The sequence below is a fragment of the Stegodyphus dumicola genome, chromosome 8 (genome assembly GCF_044657685.1).
Source record: "Stegodyphus dumicola isolate Sdum_Otavi_A_Nest chromosome 8, ASM4465768v1".
Lineage (NCBI taxonomy): Eukaryota > Metazoa > Arthropoda > Arachnida > Araneae > Eresidae > Stegodyphus > Stegodyphus dumicola.
The window spans coordinates 80,740,868-80,758,212 of record NC_140775.1 but is presented as its reverse complement, the minus strand read 5'-3'; the positions used below and the strand labels follow the sequence as shown (position 1 = coordinate 80,758,212).

Below are 17,345 nucleotides of genomic sequence, written 5' to 3'. Positions count from 1 at the left end.
AAAGTCCAGGTTTGAGTTTGGTAATAAGATGAAGGCACGTTTAGACATAGCTTCCCCCATCTCATACATGTAAAACCGGTCGAATTCTCTGATGCATCTTGGGCAACATTCTCGATAAGGAGATGACTAAATAACTGATGGTTATTGGCCATATCTGACGAATGTATTGGATGGCAAGTATCTGGCTGTTTTAAATAACAAATGTCCGGATTTTTATATAATGTTCTGCTTAGAAGAGTATCAAAAGCAGCTATTTCCCTTTTGTTTAAAAAGAAATAATATCGTCATTTATACCTCATGGAGCAGTATATTATAAGGAAGTATATCGCATTTCCACACGCGTTCTCTCATTGCTTAACTATTAGTTTGTAAGAAGCTGGTACCGCGATCTAAGGTAGACGCACAACCAAGCCTGACCCCAACTTAAAACCTCCGTGTTAGGCGGTTGTGTCAGGATGGCCGAGCGGTCTAAGGCGCCAGATTTAAGCTCTGGTTCTCGAAAGAGAGCGTGGGTTCGAACCCTACTCCTGACAGTCTGTGTTTTTACACCCTTCTTTCCTGCACGAGAAAAGAATCAGTAATTGTCATAATTTGATCTCGAAAAATATATCTGTTAACTAAAGTAATGTAAATTTTATTAAATTATAAGATTTACAGTTTTTGCGGGTTATATCCCCGCCATATTTTTGAACTGTTTTCGTTTGCACGGACTTTTTAAAAATCATTCTTACATCGCAAAAATTTAAATTGCATGCCTTTAATGTCATTTTTCTTTTTCTCGTCTACGGGTGCAGTGTTTTTGATTTTTAAACACCTTTCTTTTTTGGATTACTGTATCGCCAGGACGGGAGGTGGTTCTGTCAGGCAGAAAAATAGCTCATCGAGAGTTTAGAGATATCACTACACTGTTGCCCCGTCCCACACTTACGGGCGACAGATCAAAACGTATTTTCGTTACTCATGGCTGAACAAGTTGAGCTGGGTGACCACTCCTGGCGAACTGAGATCTGCATGAGGTGCGGCACTAGTTGTCAAAGTGCCCCCCGTCAGTAGTACACGGGCAGCCCCAGACTGCAGGATTGACACGGAATACGGTGCTGTACAACGGACTGGCCGTCGCACCGCTAGAGCTGGAGCAAATCGCATGTATTCGTTACCGAGTAACGGGTACATCGGCTGACTCGAAGTACCGATTCGGTACTCACAAATTCATTTCGTTACTCGCATCTGTTCGTTACTCGCATCTGTCGTATGATGCGGTTTATTCGAGTACGAATGATGCGGTTGCTATTCGAACACGTATGATGCGGTTTCTATGCGAATACGAATGATGCGGTTGCTGTTCGAATACGAATGATACATTTGCTAACAATACCCGTGTGCCACATTTTTCATTGATAATTTCGAATTTTTTTGGTTAACTCATCGGGCAAACTCTTGTTTACGTTATGTGTTTTAGTTGAAATATTGTTTAGTTGTTGATATTTAAGAAAATGATCAATTTTGATAGCGTGAAGCGTTATTTTGTATTTGCTTTTCACATTTAGATATATATTGCATATTATGTTTGTAATTTGAAAACTTAGATGATTATTGATTTTTTTCTTGAGCGTGCCATAGGGAGATTTTATTGATTTGAAATATTTATATACTGCACTTAGGTATTGTTTAAATAAGAATATGTAGGTTAATATAAGTTCTTTACTTCCTTGTACGAAATAAAAAGGAAGTAAGTATTGTAATCGAGAAAAATTTTGGGGTATCATATTTCAACGGAAATATCCATTTTTGAAGATTACAGAATCCATGTGAATTATTTTTTTGGATAACGTCTGTACATACAAACACAATTTTTTTTTTTTTTTTTTCCAGAAACGGATTGTTAAATGTAATCCCATTTACTCTAAGCTGATACTTATGACTAATGATTATGACTCTAAGTTGATACTTGAAAGCGATTTTTTCGTGAGTAAGTACGTATATACGCATTTCGCATAACTCAAAAACGATTAGTTCTAGAACGTTGAAATTTTGTATATGGGCCCGTTATAGCATCTAGATGTGCACCTCCCTTTTCATTGCAATCGGTAATACTACAAAACGTAAATATGTATATTTTAAATAAATTATAATTAAATGTAAAGTACATATATATATATATATATCCTTATAATTAAATGTAAAGTACACACATATATATATAAATATAAAATAAAAGCCAAGTAAGGCGAAAATAAAAGCCTTGGTTTTTATTATATTTATTTATCACTAAGTTACTTGGCTTTTATTATTTTACCAGAGTATAGATAGAAATTTGGTTATGTAGCCTATTCTTCTAAAACTACGTTTCGTCGCTGCCTTCCCCCCACCAATTCCCTTTTTTTTTTTTTTTCGGTTTCGGATTATTTGGTTACGGCAATGCACACTAGGGCTATTGCCTAAGGGAAGGGATGCCTTCGTGGAGGACTTTTTAAAGGAAACTGGCTCATATGCAAGTTACACATGGGGAAAGCCACGAAAACGACCGTGCAGCCAGCCGTTAGCCGGGAATTGAACCCCGAAACGAACTATTAGTCTTCAGCGACTTTACCGTTCGAGCGCTGGTGAGCTCTTCGCTGTTTTCAAAATAGGTGTTCACTTTACGATAAAGCAAGCACCTGTTTTCTTCAATTAAAACAGTTAGACGATAGGACTCTTACTTCTTCATTCTCACTTAGCTTTTGATTTCTAATATTGATTCAATATTTTCTGTAGACATTCTGATTAGAATAATGGATTTCAAACATGTGCAAAAGGTGTGTATCTGAATGTAATTAGGTTTTTATAACATAGGGACCATTTTATTAATTTATAAAACAATATTATCGCTGTTTAGAACCACATTATCGCTGTTTTGAAAGAAAGCAAAAATGTGACAAATGTATAATGAACGCTAATATACATGCTTTACTAGAAATTCACCCTTTCGTCATTAGCGGTTCTGATGAAAGGAATGGGGAGAAGCAGCAAACGAAATAATGAATAACGGACAAATAACGAAATCTAATCTTTAATGCCGTCTCCCAATTTCTTTAGCCCACCAGCGGTCGAGCGGTAACGTCGTTGAACACTGGTAGTTCGGTCTGAGGTTCGAATCCCGCGAACGGGCTGGCTGCATGGGTGTTTTCGTGGTTTTCCCCATGTGTAATGTGTATACCAGCCATTTCCCTTAGAAAGTCCTCCACGAAGGCATCGCCCCTTTAGGCAGATAGCCCTAGTGTGCTTTGCCATAATTAAATACACCAACCCAGTTTCTTTATTTGTATTTGGGAAAGTTTTATTGTCACTATGAAAAGTGAAATTTGATATGGATACCGCATAACTTTTTAAATTATGCTTATTTTTGCTGCACTTCATTTAAACGTATTTCCTCGAATTATTCTAACTTAATTAAGCGATACCCGAAGGCAACTTACAAATGGCATCAAACACTGCAAATTTTGAAATTAAATTTCCCGGTCAATCTCTGCCTACGGGACTCAAACTTCTTGTATTTTTACTTTTTCATATACTTAAAAGTATATGAAAGAGTATAAAACTTTGCCAGCTATAAATATAGGAACAAGAAGACAACATTAAAAGTTAGATTTCATAATTTGTCCATTTGACATTGACAAAATATGAATATTTTCGTCATTTAAAATACTTCTGTATTTTTGTTGCACCGTATTTAAACTTGCTTCTTCGAGTTATTGACATTAAATTACATTAATTCCGTTATCTATTAGAAAATAATTATAGCAAATCATATAATTACGACATCTCTAAGAGGTCACTATCTAAGAGATCTGTATTTTTGAGAACATAAACAAACATTGGTAGTGAACATCACCTTTTTAAGACTACGACATGTAAAATCCTCTAAAAAGCATGAATGGTTGCATTTAAAGAGGACCCATTGTTTTTAATAAAGAATGTAACATTAATGTTAATTATACATGTTTTTGGTGTGTGTGTGCCAAAATAGTGATACCGTGGTTCTGTTGCTTTAGAAATGTGTGAAATTAAAAAAAAATGGATACTATATAACAAAAATGTTGTTATATTTAGACACAACACCTTCTGAACACGTCTGAAATTCATTCTTCTGTTCAGCATAATTCGTCTGCATAAAATAATAAATAGTATTAGAAATCAAAAGCTAAGTCGAAGTAGAAACAGTCATCTCTTCTAAACCATTTTAATTGAAGTAAACAGACGTTCGTCTTATCGTAAAGTAAACACCTATTTTTCAAACAGCGGATAAAACGAGAAAGAGGGAATTGGTGGGGGAAGGCAGCGAACGAAATGACACTAGTAGTATAAAAATGGGGGTTCTGCATCAGGAGGAGCTGAGGGCGTGGTCAATGACATCACACAGAGGGCGGGGCCAAAGGCAACGTCATCACACTAGGAGGCGTGGTTTCGAGTGGAGTTGAGTTGTTCTTAGACTGCTGGTTGAGTTGTAGACCTCCTGCTTTTCATTTAAAGTTAGTTTTTTTAATTTGGCAACGGAGTCATGGCGTCCTCTAGGGATGAAACATGAAAATAATCTATTTAGGAATTGCTCATGGCGTCCTCTATGGACGAAAAAAGAAAATAATTTATTTTAGAAATTTCTATTTTAAAAAAAAATACTCTATTATTCAAAATATAGAATTGAACTCTGAAACAAAATATCTCACCAGCTGAGTAGTTTGAAGATTTTAACCACTAAGCTGACGGGATACATTCAGATTTAGGTAAAAAAGCCTATATAAGAAAATGGAATTTGAATCGACTCATCAATTTATTCTGATACTTTTATCCTTTCTAGTTTTTCATGAAACTTTAACTTATTTCTCAGGTTTTCTGTTTCATAATAACATATTCATTTACTGTCATATTTTTTAATACTTAACGTTTCTAATTTATTTGTAATATTTTATTTAATTTACACATACTATTTTTTTCATACCTTTCATAAATTTCAGAATACCTGATTTTTAACTTATACGTTATATTTCACAAACGTTCCCGCACGTGCTGTTTATTTGTTACATTACTTAATTTTAGATGCAATTTCACACTTTTTTTAACGTTATAATGTTCAATATATTCTGAATTTTAACTTCATTTACTTTTTTTAAACCATTCTAGTATTCTATACACACTTTAACTTAGTGGTATGAAATTGTATTTAAAAAGAAACGTTTATTTTTCATGATCTTAGTTCTTTTACTAAATTTTCTACAGAATTTCTAATTTCTTTCACGTGTTTAACAATATCTTCCTTACATTACCGAATATTTTTTTAAAAAAAACTTAAGTCTATAACTGTTAATTGCTTTTCTTACGTTCATGATTTCCCTTCTGTGTTTATATTTCTTAATTCTAGCTTAACTTATTTATTATAATGTTTTTATTTCTGTCTCATCACTCGTAATTCCAACATTTTATCCCTTTTTATTCATTTTAACGATATAGATTGTTTTCATTTACTCCATAATCAAATATTTCCTTACAATTTTTATAATACTTGTTTTATTCCTCGATCATAATAGATCATCTACAGGTTTTACTCAGAAATTTCCATTCACAACTTTACAGTTTAATACCATTTATATCTAAATGTATTTCTTTCTCATATAGTTTTATGGTCTTCAAAGTTTCTAACATCATATTTAGTTTTAAATCCCGATTACCTTTAAGTGTGTTGATAATTTTCATTTCTAATTTTACAACCACGTTCAGTGTTTCATCCACACATACCAAAATATTTCTTACATTTTCTGATATTTAGTCTATGTCATATTTCAGTACTTCAAATGAATTTACACTGCTCACACTATTATTTTTTCATGTTTTAGAGACACTAACTATACTAATTTTACTATTTTTCCTGCACTAATTGCATCTATGTCAGCACTCATGATAAACTAACTAGCAATTGTTTTGCATCACATGCATAAAGAAATTCTTAAAACCAACTTTTTCAATATCGTACTCAAATTACTGTTTTCCAGATAGGAATTACCAGTATTCTTTGGTTTTACTCTGTTACATCTTTTTAAATTTTAACATCTTACTTTTAATTCTAACATACATCTTTTAAACAGTTTTTTCTTTTAATGATAGCCTTACCTTATTTGTTCAAATTAATTCTTTCATTCACCTTCTTTACTACCTTTCAGTACCTTCATAATTCACTATGCAAACGCAATGTCTTTCACTGACATTCTGTTTAATAATACCACAAGTTTCCTTAATTGACAAAAAGCGAATTATTTCTCATTTCAAAATAGAACTACTATATTTTTGCACAAACATTACCTTTATCCATTCAAGCCACCCCTTAACCTGTAACTGATGTAGCGATAGGAAAGGAGATTCTTATCATATGCTCTTTCGACATTTGAGGTTTCTAGAACTTCTTTGACAAGTATATCAATACCATCAGAAAATATACTTAACACTTTTACCCAGTTTAAAGGCAACATACTGTTATAAGAATGGTTTTAGTTAAATTTATAACACAAATAAACGCATTTTGTGCTAAATAGGCATAAACATTTAGATTCAGAGTATTTCTTTTTAATCCGATGTAAGACTTAAATTTCATTCATGATACGGATTGTCTCTTGATTTTCTTTTTGTTTACCTTACACTAATAGAAAATTTTTATTTTACAAGTTCAGCTTTTAATGAAATAGAAATAAAAACTACGATACACCTGCTGATTTTAAGAAAAGGAACTTTGATATATTTCTGGAAATGTAAATGCTTTTAGAGTTTTCTTTCAATAACGTTGATTTTCATTACTTTACTAACTTCAATAATTCTCTTATTAGCTAATATGAATGAAAGAAGATTGTCAAAAATGTGACACAGTATAATTTTTACGAACATATGTACCTTTACCAGCATACAGATATTACTGATTGAAATGAAGAAAGATACAGATATTTTACTCCAATCTACATTAAATTAAAAAAAAAAATATTGAAACTTTCATACATTCCAAAGAATAAACGAAAACTCAATAGATATTGTCATGTTTGTATATATGAGATAAAAGTTTTATGAATGGTATTTAAAGTAATGCTTAGAACTTCATAAAAGCGAACATTCACTATGTTAATACACATATCATCAGTTATTTACATTAATCAATGTAATATTATTCATTACATGTACTATATGCATATATATTTAAAGTTTAATTGTCTTACAATTGAATAATTAACTATTGAGAGAAAGAGGTTCATATCTTACACTATTTAATTCACATGGAACAAATTTTTCCATCAATCACATTGAACCAAGTTTATTAAATTCGCCAAAGCTCTTTTATTTCTGCATTTTCACACTCACGACACATTTTAAATGTAACTATTGATTACCATTTCAAACACCGATATCATAACTCAGTGTAAAACTACATCATAACTCATTTTTTCCCCTACTAACTACAATTTTATATATTCAAGAAGTACATCTAAGACATGATCATTTTCTATGTTCTAGCAAATCGATTCAATTGCGAACATACTATTAAGACTTGCGATTTTAGAAGACTTGCATGTATTAACGATGTCAACGTTTCTTCGTTTTTGTAAGATTCGTATCAAACCATGTCGCATTCGAATGTGGTGTAAGAGATCACTTTTTCTTTTAAACAGTTGTAAACAATGGATGCAATTTATAAGAAGAGAAGTATCATGCTGTTTCAAAACATCATCATCAGCATATTTCTGTTTCTTTTGACACCAGCAAAATTTAAAAAAAAAAAAAAAGGTTCGTGAGATTTTCTTCAAATTCTGTTTTACTTGAAAAAAATGTCGGAACATTCAATACGATGTAAAGATTCATATTGTTTTAAATTCTTATGCTCACTAAATATTTTTTATCACGATTTACTCTTAAAAGTAACTTTATAAGTTTTCATATCCTTTTTACATGAAAAGAACTTGTGATTATTCACTACAAAATTCTAAGACGAGAAGCTTCGCGACTTTTCAAACTACAAATTTAAATTTCTTAGGACATACACTACATCTGATGTTTCTTTCATGAGATTTCAAATATCTCTTCAGATTACTCGTATTCAAGAAACCTTACAAATATATCACATAAGTTCAGCGAATAATCGCTTCATAAACTCTTAAATTTTGTAGTGAATAATCACAAGTTCTTTTCATGTAAAAAGGATATGAAAACTTATAAAGTTACTTTTAAGAGTAAATCGTGATAAAAAATATTTAGTGAGCATAAGAATTTAAAACAATATGAATCTTTACATCGTATTGAATGTTCGGACATTTTGTTCAAGTAAAACAGAATTTGAAGAAAATCTCACGAACCTTTTTTTTTTTTTTTTTTTAAATTTTGCTGGTGTCAAAAGAAACAGAAATATGCTGATGATGATGTTTTGAAACAGCATGATACTTCTCTTCTTATAAATTGCATCCATTGTTTACAAGTGTTTAAAAGAAAAAGTGATCTCTTACACCACATTCGAATGCGACATGGTTTGATACGAATCTTACAAAAACGAAGAAACGTTGACATCGTTAATACATGCAAGTCTTCTAAAATCGCAAGTCTTAATAGTATGTTCGCAATTGAATCGATTTGCTAGAACATAGAAAATGATCATGTCTTAGATGTACTTCTTGAATATATAAAATTGTAGTTAGTAGGGGAAAAAATGAGTTATGATGTAGTTTTACACTGAGTTATGATATCGGTGTTTGAAATGGTAATCAATAGTTACATTTAAAATGTGTCGTGAGTGTGAAAATGCAGAAATAAAAGAGCTTTGGCGAATTTAATAAACTTGGTTCAATGTGATTGATGGAAAAATTTGTTCCATGTGAATTAAATAGTGTAAGATATGAACCTCTTTCTCTCAATAGTTAATTATTCAATTGTAAGACAATTAAACTTTAAATATATATGCATATAGTACATGTAATGAATAATATTACATTGATTAATGTAAATAACTGATGATATGTGTATTAACATAGTGAATGTTCGCTTTTATGAAGTTCTAAGCATTACTTTAAATACCATTCATAAAACTTTTATCTCATATATACAAACATGACAATATCTATTGAGTTTTCGTTTATTCTTTGGAATGTATGAAAGTTTCAATATTTTTTTTTTTAATTTAATGTAGATTGGAGTAAAATATCTGTATCTTTCTTCATTTCAATCAGTAATATCTGTATGCTGGTAAAGGTACATATGTTCGTAAAAATTATACTGTGTCACATTTTTGACAATCTTCTTTCATTCATATTAGCTAATAAGAGAATTATTGAAGTTAGTAAAGTAATGAAAATCAACGTTATTGAAAGAAAACTCTAAAAGCATTTACATTTCCAGAAATATATCAAAGTTCCTTTTCTTAAAATCAGCAGGTGTATCGTAGTTTTTATTTCTATTTCATTAAAAGCTGAACTTGTAAAATAAAAATTTTCTATTAGTGTAAGGTAAACAAAAAGAAAATCAAGAGACAATCCGTATCATGAATGAAATTTAAGTCTTACATCGGATTAAAAAGAAATACTCTGAATCTAAATGTTTATGCCTATTTAGCACAAAATGCGTTTATTTGTGTTATAAATTTAACTAAAACCATTCTTATAACAGTATGTTGCCTTTAAACTGGGTAAAAGTGTTAAGTATATTTTCTGATGGTATTGATATACTTGTCAAAGAAGTTCTAGAAACCTCAAATGTCGAAAGAGCATATGATAAGAATCTCCTTTCCTATCGCTACATCAGTTACAGGTTAAGGGGTGGCTTGAATGGATAAAGGTAATGTTTGTGCAAAAATATAGTAGTTCTATTTTGAAATGAGAAATAATTCGCTTTTTGTCAATTAAGGAAACTTGTGGTATTATTAAACAGAATGTCAGTGAAAGACATTGCGTTTGCATAGTGAATTATGAAGGTACTGAAAGGTAGTAAAGAAGGTGAATGAAAGAATTAATTTGAACAAATAAGGTAAGGCTATCATTAAAAGAAAAAACTGTTTAAAAGATGTATGTTAGAATTAAAAGTAAGATGTTAAAATTTAAAAAGATGTAACAGAGTAAAACCAAAGAATACTGGTAATTCCTATCTGGAAAACAGTAATTTGAGTACGATATTGAAAAAGTTGGTTTTAAGAATTTCTTTATGCATGTGATGCAAAACAATTGCTAGTTAGTTTATCATGAGTGCTGACATAGATGCAATTAGTGCAGGAAAAATAGTAAAATTAGTATAGTTAGTGTCTCTAAAACATGAAAAAATAATAGTGTGAGCAGTGTAAATTCATTTGAAGTACTGAAATATGACATAGACTAAATATCAGAAAATGTAAGAAATATTTTGGTATGTGTGGATGAAACACTGAACGTGGTTGTAAAATTAGAAATGAAAATTATCAACACACTTAAAGGTAATCGGGATTTAAAACTAAATATGATGTTAGAAACTTTGAAGACCATAAAACTATATGAGAAAGAAATACATTTAGATATAAATGGTATTAAACTGTAAAGTTGTGAATGGAAATTTCTGAGTAAAACCTGTAGATGATCTATTATGATCGAGGAATAAAACAAGTATTATAAAAATTGTAAGGAAATATTTGATTATGGAGTAAATGAAAACAATCTATATCGTTAAAATGAATAAAAAGGGATAAAATGTTGGAATTACGAGTGATGAGACAGAAATAAAAACATTATAATAAATAAGTTAAGCTAGAATTAAGAAATATAAACACAGAAGGGAAATCATGAACGTAAGAAAAGCAATTAACAGTTATAGACTTAAGTTTTTTTTAAAAAAATATTCGGTAATGTAAGGAAGATATTGTTAAACACGTGAAAGAAATTAGAAATTCTGTAGAAAATTTAGTAAAAGAACTAAGATCATGAAAAATAAACGTTTCTTTTTAAATACAATTTCATACCACTAAGTTAAAGTGTGTATAGAATACTAGAATGGTTTAAAAAAAGTAAATGAAGTTAAAATTCAGAATATATTGAACATTATAACGTTAAAAAAAGTGTGAAATTGCATCTAAAATTAAGTAATGTAACAAATAAACAGCACGTGCGGGAACGTTTGTGAAATATAACGTATAAGTTAAAAATCAGGTATTCTGAAATTTATGAAAGGTATGAAAAAAATAGTATGTGTAAATTAAATAAAATATTACAAATAAATTAGAAACGTTAAGTATTAAAAAATATGACAGTAAATGAATATGTTATTATGAAACAGAAAACCTGAGAAATAAGTTAAAGTTTCATGAAAAACTAGAAAGGATAAAAGTATCAGAATAAATTGATGAGTCGATTCAAATTCCATTTTCTTATATAGGCTTTTTTACCTAAATCTGAATGTATCCCGTCAGCTTAGTGGTTAAAATCTTCAAACTACTCAGCTGGTGAGATATTTTGTTTCAGAGTTCAATTCTATATTTTGAATAATAGAGTATTTTTTTTTTTTAAAATAGAAATTTCTAAAATAAATTATTTTCTTTTTTCGTCCATAGAGGACGCCATGAGCAATTCCTAAATAGATTATTTTCATGTTTCATCCCTAGAGGACGCCATGACTCCGTTGCCAAATTAAAAAAACTAACTTTAAATGAAAAGCAGGAGGTCTACAACTCAACCAGCAGTCTAAGAACAACTCAACTCCACTCGAAACCACGCCTCCTAGTGTGATGACGTTGCCTTTGGCCCCGCCCTCTGTGTGATGTCATTGACCACGCTCTCAGCTCCTCAGCTCCTCCTGATGCGGAACCCCCATTTTTATACTACTGACACTTTTTGGAGCTGGAATGAAATGAGAAAGAACGAAAAGGTACTAAGCCAATAAGACAAGGTCTGGTATTTTACTTTATAATTTAACTATTCATCATAAATTTAAGAATTATTTTAATTTTTATTTGTCTTTACATTTTTGTTAAATTTTACTTATAAGTATTTTATATTTCAATTGCTAATTATTATGTTACTTTAATTATACATTATTTTAATCACTATTTTTTATTTTTTCCTATTTTCTTGACGGCCTTCCGTAGGCGCTTCTGACTTCTGACTTTTGTGACACCACAAAAAGAGGTGAATTATTTCCATCCAAAATTACGACGTAAAACTCTCTGTCGCATAGGGCCGTATACCGATCCCTAGGGCCGTATACCGATAAAATAGGCTTAGGATACGAATACCGATGGATTTTACCGAAAGTAACGGGTAACGATACGATAGTAACGAGTACTGGTTCACCGAGTAACGAATACATACGGGTACACAATTTCTCGTTACTTCTACAGCACTACGCACCGCTACCGACACAATGGGATTACACGAAATACGGATCAAGTGGTAAGCCACGCCCACTACCGAAACAACCAGCCTGAGGACATACAGCCAATTCCTTCTTGATCTAATCGTATAAGACGACATTTCTCTCGGGGTTCTGGGTCAGTCAGGCTTTTAATTATGTTCCCCCAGAGTGCCGCTGCAGTGATAAAGTACCAAACCAGTATAAACACCCCAGGGATTCTCATTGGGTAAGTAGTTAGTACAGCCAGCTAGCAGTGGAAGGTCTGCGGTTCGAATTCCCGTGAGTATATAGTTTATTTTTCAGGGTTCTTGGTTCGCAATTATGATGTCCGGACTGAATTGTGGTAAACAATAACCCGTCGCCACCTAGAATTGGTCGACTGGGTCTCAGGTCTTTATCGCTTTTTAATTGAGGAACTGGATTGGTTTATTACAAATCAATGTGTATACTTTATTTCTTATGTTTCTTGGTTTGCAATTGTGATGCCCGAACTGAAATAGGGTGAAATAACCCGTCACCACCTAGAATTGGTCGACTGGGTCTCAAGTCTTCCCTCAGGTCTAATTGAGGAACTGGATTTGGTATATGACAAATCACGCAAGGCCCCGTCTGTTAAGGAATGGATACCTTCTGCGAAGATATTCTAAGAGAAACTGGTTCGGATCCACGTTTTACGTGGGGAAAATGACGAAAATTCTCGTGCAGCTAACCTGTTCTTCGAGATTTTGACCCGTGTCCAGCTATCAGTTTTTAGTTTTAATTTTTTTAAGTTTTTAGTTTCAAAATTTACTATAACTACTCGTGAGCATCTTTTTATTTGAAGAGGGGGGAGGTTTGTGTCTTTAAGGGGGGTACTTAAGGAATTATCGCATTTCTTCACGCACGTCGTTGAAGGGTAAATGGTTAACACATCCAGGTAGGCAAAATCCATAGTTCGAACCGGGTAAGATCCCAGTTCTTTTTTCATGTTTCCTGATCCAAAATGTCTACTGGCTCTACATATGATATATTTAAATATCGCATTATCATGAAATCATTAAATAGCACTTTTTATATCTTGGATTTAAAAAAAAATGTAGGAAAGTGATCCATCTATTCATAGGATATGTAAATAAAATGAGAAAACAAAAATGAAAATAATATTAATTCTTCTGAAGGGTTGGGGTGGAAATCTCTACTTCACTCTTGATAGGATAAGAAATAATCTGTAAAAGGCTTAAAATAACAGCTCTACAATTTTTAACACATTTTATATCAATTCAAATTTTTATCATTTCAGTGCGCGCAGAACTCCTTTTCTCATTTTTATTACAAAGTTGCGACAAATTGGTTGCTGAAAAATCCTGTGCCCATTAAATAATAAAGAGCAGTCATGATTCATCCATATTTCTCCTCGAAACTTTTTTCGTTCAATCAGGATAACGTTCTCCGTTTTGAGACACAAAAAGACGTTGTTATGCTGACCCTCTTCCTGCTTCACATAAAACTGGCCAAAATATTTCAAAGTCACGCTTCTCACGCCGCCGTAAAAATGAAGAAACTGCTCGTAAAAGTCAGAAGCAAGGAAAAATTTAATGTATTCACACCACCTACCCCTTTTCTTACCATCTTCCTACCCATGATGATGGCATCGTCTCATGTTCACAACCTTCCTCTGTTGAGACTCCACGCCGTAAACGGTATTTGAATGAGATGTAAAATGTTTGTTAAAGATTTCCTTTGTGGAGGAGGATGCTGTTTTTGAGGCATATGAAGGAGAGAAAGGTGGGTGTGGAGCTGCTTTCTTGAAGGGCACATCTCTTCTTGCAGTTTTAATGCATTTCAGAAGATGCCAGAAATAGGGTAGTTTTGTTAGTCTCGCATATGTCTCACTCTTTGTATATTAATATAATGGAGTATCCACAAAAGAAGCACACAGTTTTATATTGCATTCATAAGAAAATTACAACAGATACTTACTTAAATATTTAAAAGCATAACAGCAGTCAAGCATTTTTCTGCATCGTTAGTATGTCTCAACGTTTACGTAGATTGCTTGGAAAATCTTTAAGTCTGAAGTGCTGCATGGAGGAAAATTGCATATTTTGAGCCTTCATCTAAATAAAAGATGCCTTCTTTTTTATGTTTTCTAATATTTTTGGCACTGGATGTGGAATTATAATGTTTTTGAACTGGATGGCTGACTGGATGTAACTCAGTCGACCAGTGTAAGTCTCTAAAACGAACTCAAACTGGTTGGATATTTTGCAGATTCATGATGTTCATTTCAGCGTTTCAAGAAATGTTGTTCTAAACACATATGAATATCCAATGCTGAAAAATTATATTTAGAATATCGTTCATTATACCTGAAGCACTAATAGTCTTGACTCCTCAAAGTGTAGTACTTAGGCTGCCTTCTATAAAAAAAAAAAGGCCATTGCCAATTTTTTCAGTGCTTAATATGCTGTGAGGCACGTAGCATTATTTATTATCAGATTCCGCAGAATTTCACGAATATAGCAGTTTTTGTTCGAAAACCACGTAAGTTGTTAACTACGTAGTGTTTTTATTATATTTTATTTTATTTTTGAAATATAGTGTTAAGTTGTGTATTCCTTTTGCTCAATTTTGGTGCACATACTGTTCCGTGATATTAGTTAGTTTTGGACAAGTTTTCTCATTGCCAATTTGCCTCACTAATAAAGTTGTGTGAGATTTTTTTTTATTTTTTATTTATTTATTTATTTATTTAGTTAGTTAGTTTAGTAAAATATTGGATTCTTTCAGAGGAACCATACTTCTGAAATTTTAATACATTGTTTGCAAAAGTAATTTATTCCTGCAGTATTCAGATGAGATCAACACTGATGTAGTTATTTGTATGTTATATATTTAAATCTGTTGCATAAAGTATACCACAGTATTTTTTTGTTGTTTATCATAGTTGGACAACTTTCTTTTTTGGCTGTATGTGTACATGTCTGCCGATAAAATTTACAATTTGTCTAGGAAAGTTCTTAATGTTAAAAATCACTTAGTCACTCAGTTTATATGCTCCAGTATTCTGTTTTTATGCTTGGCATGGATTTTTAAGACTTAATTAGTTTTGAAACTAATAATATCATTTAAAGTTGATAGACATTAAAATCTACGATATATATGCCAACGCCCCTAAATCTGCATGGTTGATATTGCGACTGTTGATCGGTTTTCATGTCAAATGGTACAACACAACATTATTAATTATCGTCAAAGGTAACCGACATCATTTGACATTAGTTCTACTACAGAGATGTAATAACTGCAGCAAGCTCTCACAATATTAATTATGATTATTATAACATTTCTGTAAATTACTCAAGCTTTCTGTTATCATATCTGCTCTGTCGAATAACTAAACAATTAAATAAAAAATTATGGGTATTTGTATTTATTTAATAGGAATAAATTTCATTGTAAGTGATGTTGTATTTTCACATTTCATCATAAATAAGTAGCATAATCTCAATTTTTTAAAATTAATTTGCAATTTTTATGTAAATAATGAGGTAGTGTCTCTCAGGAAGATTGCATGGCTAAATGTTTCTTCACATATTGGCCATATAGCTGTAGTTCACGTTAAGAAATGATTAAAAATTCACCATTGTACAATCAAAATTGCTGACATTTATTTAATTAAAATTCTAACTTTGTACTGCTAATGCCAAAGGTGGTGACTTACGTTAAATTTTCGAATGTAGATTTATGAAAAATAAATTTGGGCTCGGATAAACGCATATGCAGGAGCATAGACTTTAAATTTTGTAGAAATGCTAAAATTCAAAATTTTTTGTCATGAAATAAAATTTTATTAGAACTTTTAAACATGAAATTCTTTGCATCTGGTAAAGAGTTAAAATCGTATAATTTTACTATATTTTTCGGGACATATTTAGAATATTAAAAATCGGTCTTTTTCCCCCTTCTTTAAAGTTGTTTTATTAGAGTAAGGAACTACTTCAAAAGGCGAAGGAGTAATATTAGTTTGACGTAAATTTTGAATAAAATCCTATCAACCTCGAGGGTAGGCAAAAAGGCTTTTCTCCCGAGGTGTCAGTTCACCCTAAAAATCGATTTTTATTTAAATTCTGCGCCAAACAAAAGTTTTTTTTTTTTTTTTTAGCTTTTTTGTGTGAAATAAAGTATTGCAATCGCGAAAAATTTTAGATACTATATTTCAACACAAATATCCATTTTTACCGCTCTTGAATTCATTTCACTAATGTTTCTATGTGACATATGTACTATAAATACAATAAAGGACTCTTTCTTCCAAAACGGATTGTAAAATGGATTTAAAAGGGATTCAGAAGAGGTTTTTTTTTTCGTGACGTCTGTACGTACGTAGGTATGTATCTCGCATAACTCAAAAACGAGTAGTTCCAAAACGTTGAAATTTTGAATAAGGGACTGCTATAACATGTCGTCGCACCGCTCCCTTTTTGGTTGTAATGGATCCGGCTTGATCAGCTCAGTTTTTTTTATTCTTAAATGTTGATAAATTGTGCACTTTTTGCTCTAAAAGGTGATTAAATTATGTTGTTTTCATGTTCCAGTTAAAGTTTTTATTATGCCTTTAGTTAAACTGCATACAATAGTTGTAGAATTATCGACAATTTGAAAATTGGTAAAGTGGAACTAAGCCTAACGAACTAAGCCTTTTGCATTTGAAACTATTAGCAGAATAGTGAATTAAGTCAGATGATGCATCAATTCCGGTGTCTTTTTGCTCATTATGACCAAAAGTTGATTTTCAATTTTGTGCACCGAAAATTTTGTCTTCGTGTTCGCTAGCCGAATTGCTTGTTTTTACTTAGAAACTCCAATTTTAATTTAAAAATTTATTTTTAACTGCATTTGGTGTTTTGAGTGTTTTTTTTTTTTTTTTTTTTTTTTTTTTTTTTTCCCTGCTGCGAAGTCTGAACTGAATTGATTGAATTAGAAGATATCTCTAATGAAAT

General features: G+C 31.5%; 1 protein-coding gene and 1 non-coding gene across 10 annotated transcripts in view; both read left to right on the top strand.

The window, feature by feature from the left end:
- The window catches only part of LOC118199468 (RNA-binding protein Musashi homolog Rbp6-like), a 1,078,296-nt gene that overhangs the window by 949,498 nt on the left and 111,453 nt on the right, over positions 1–17,345 (top strand). The window lies entirely within an intron of this gene.
- On the top strand, positions 450–533 carry TRNAL-UAA (transfer RNA leucine (anticodon UAA)). Its single transcript has one exon. It is a non-coding gene; the product is annotated as a tRNA-Leu (tRNA).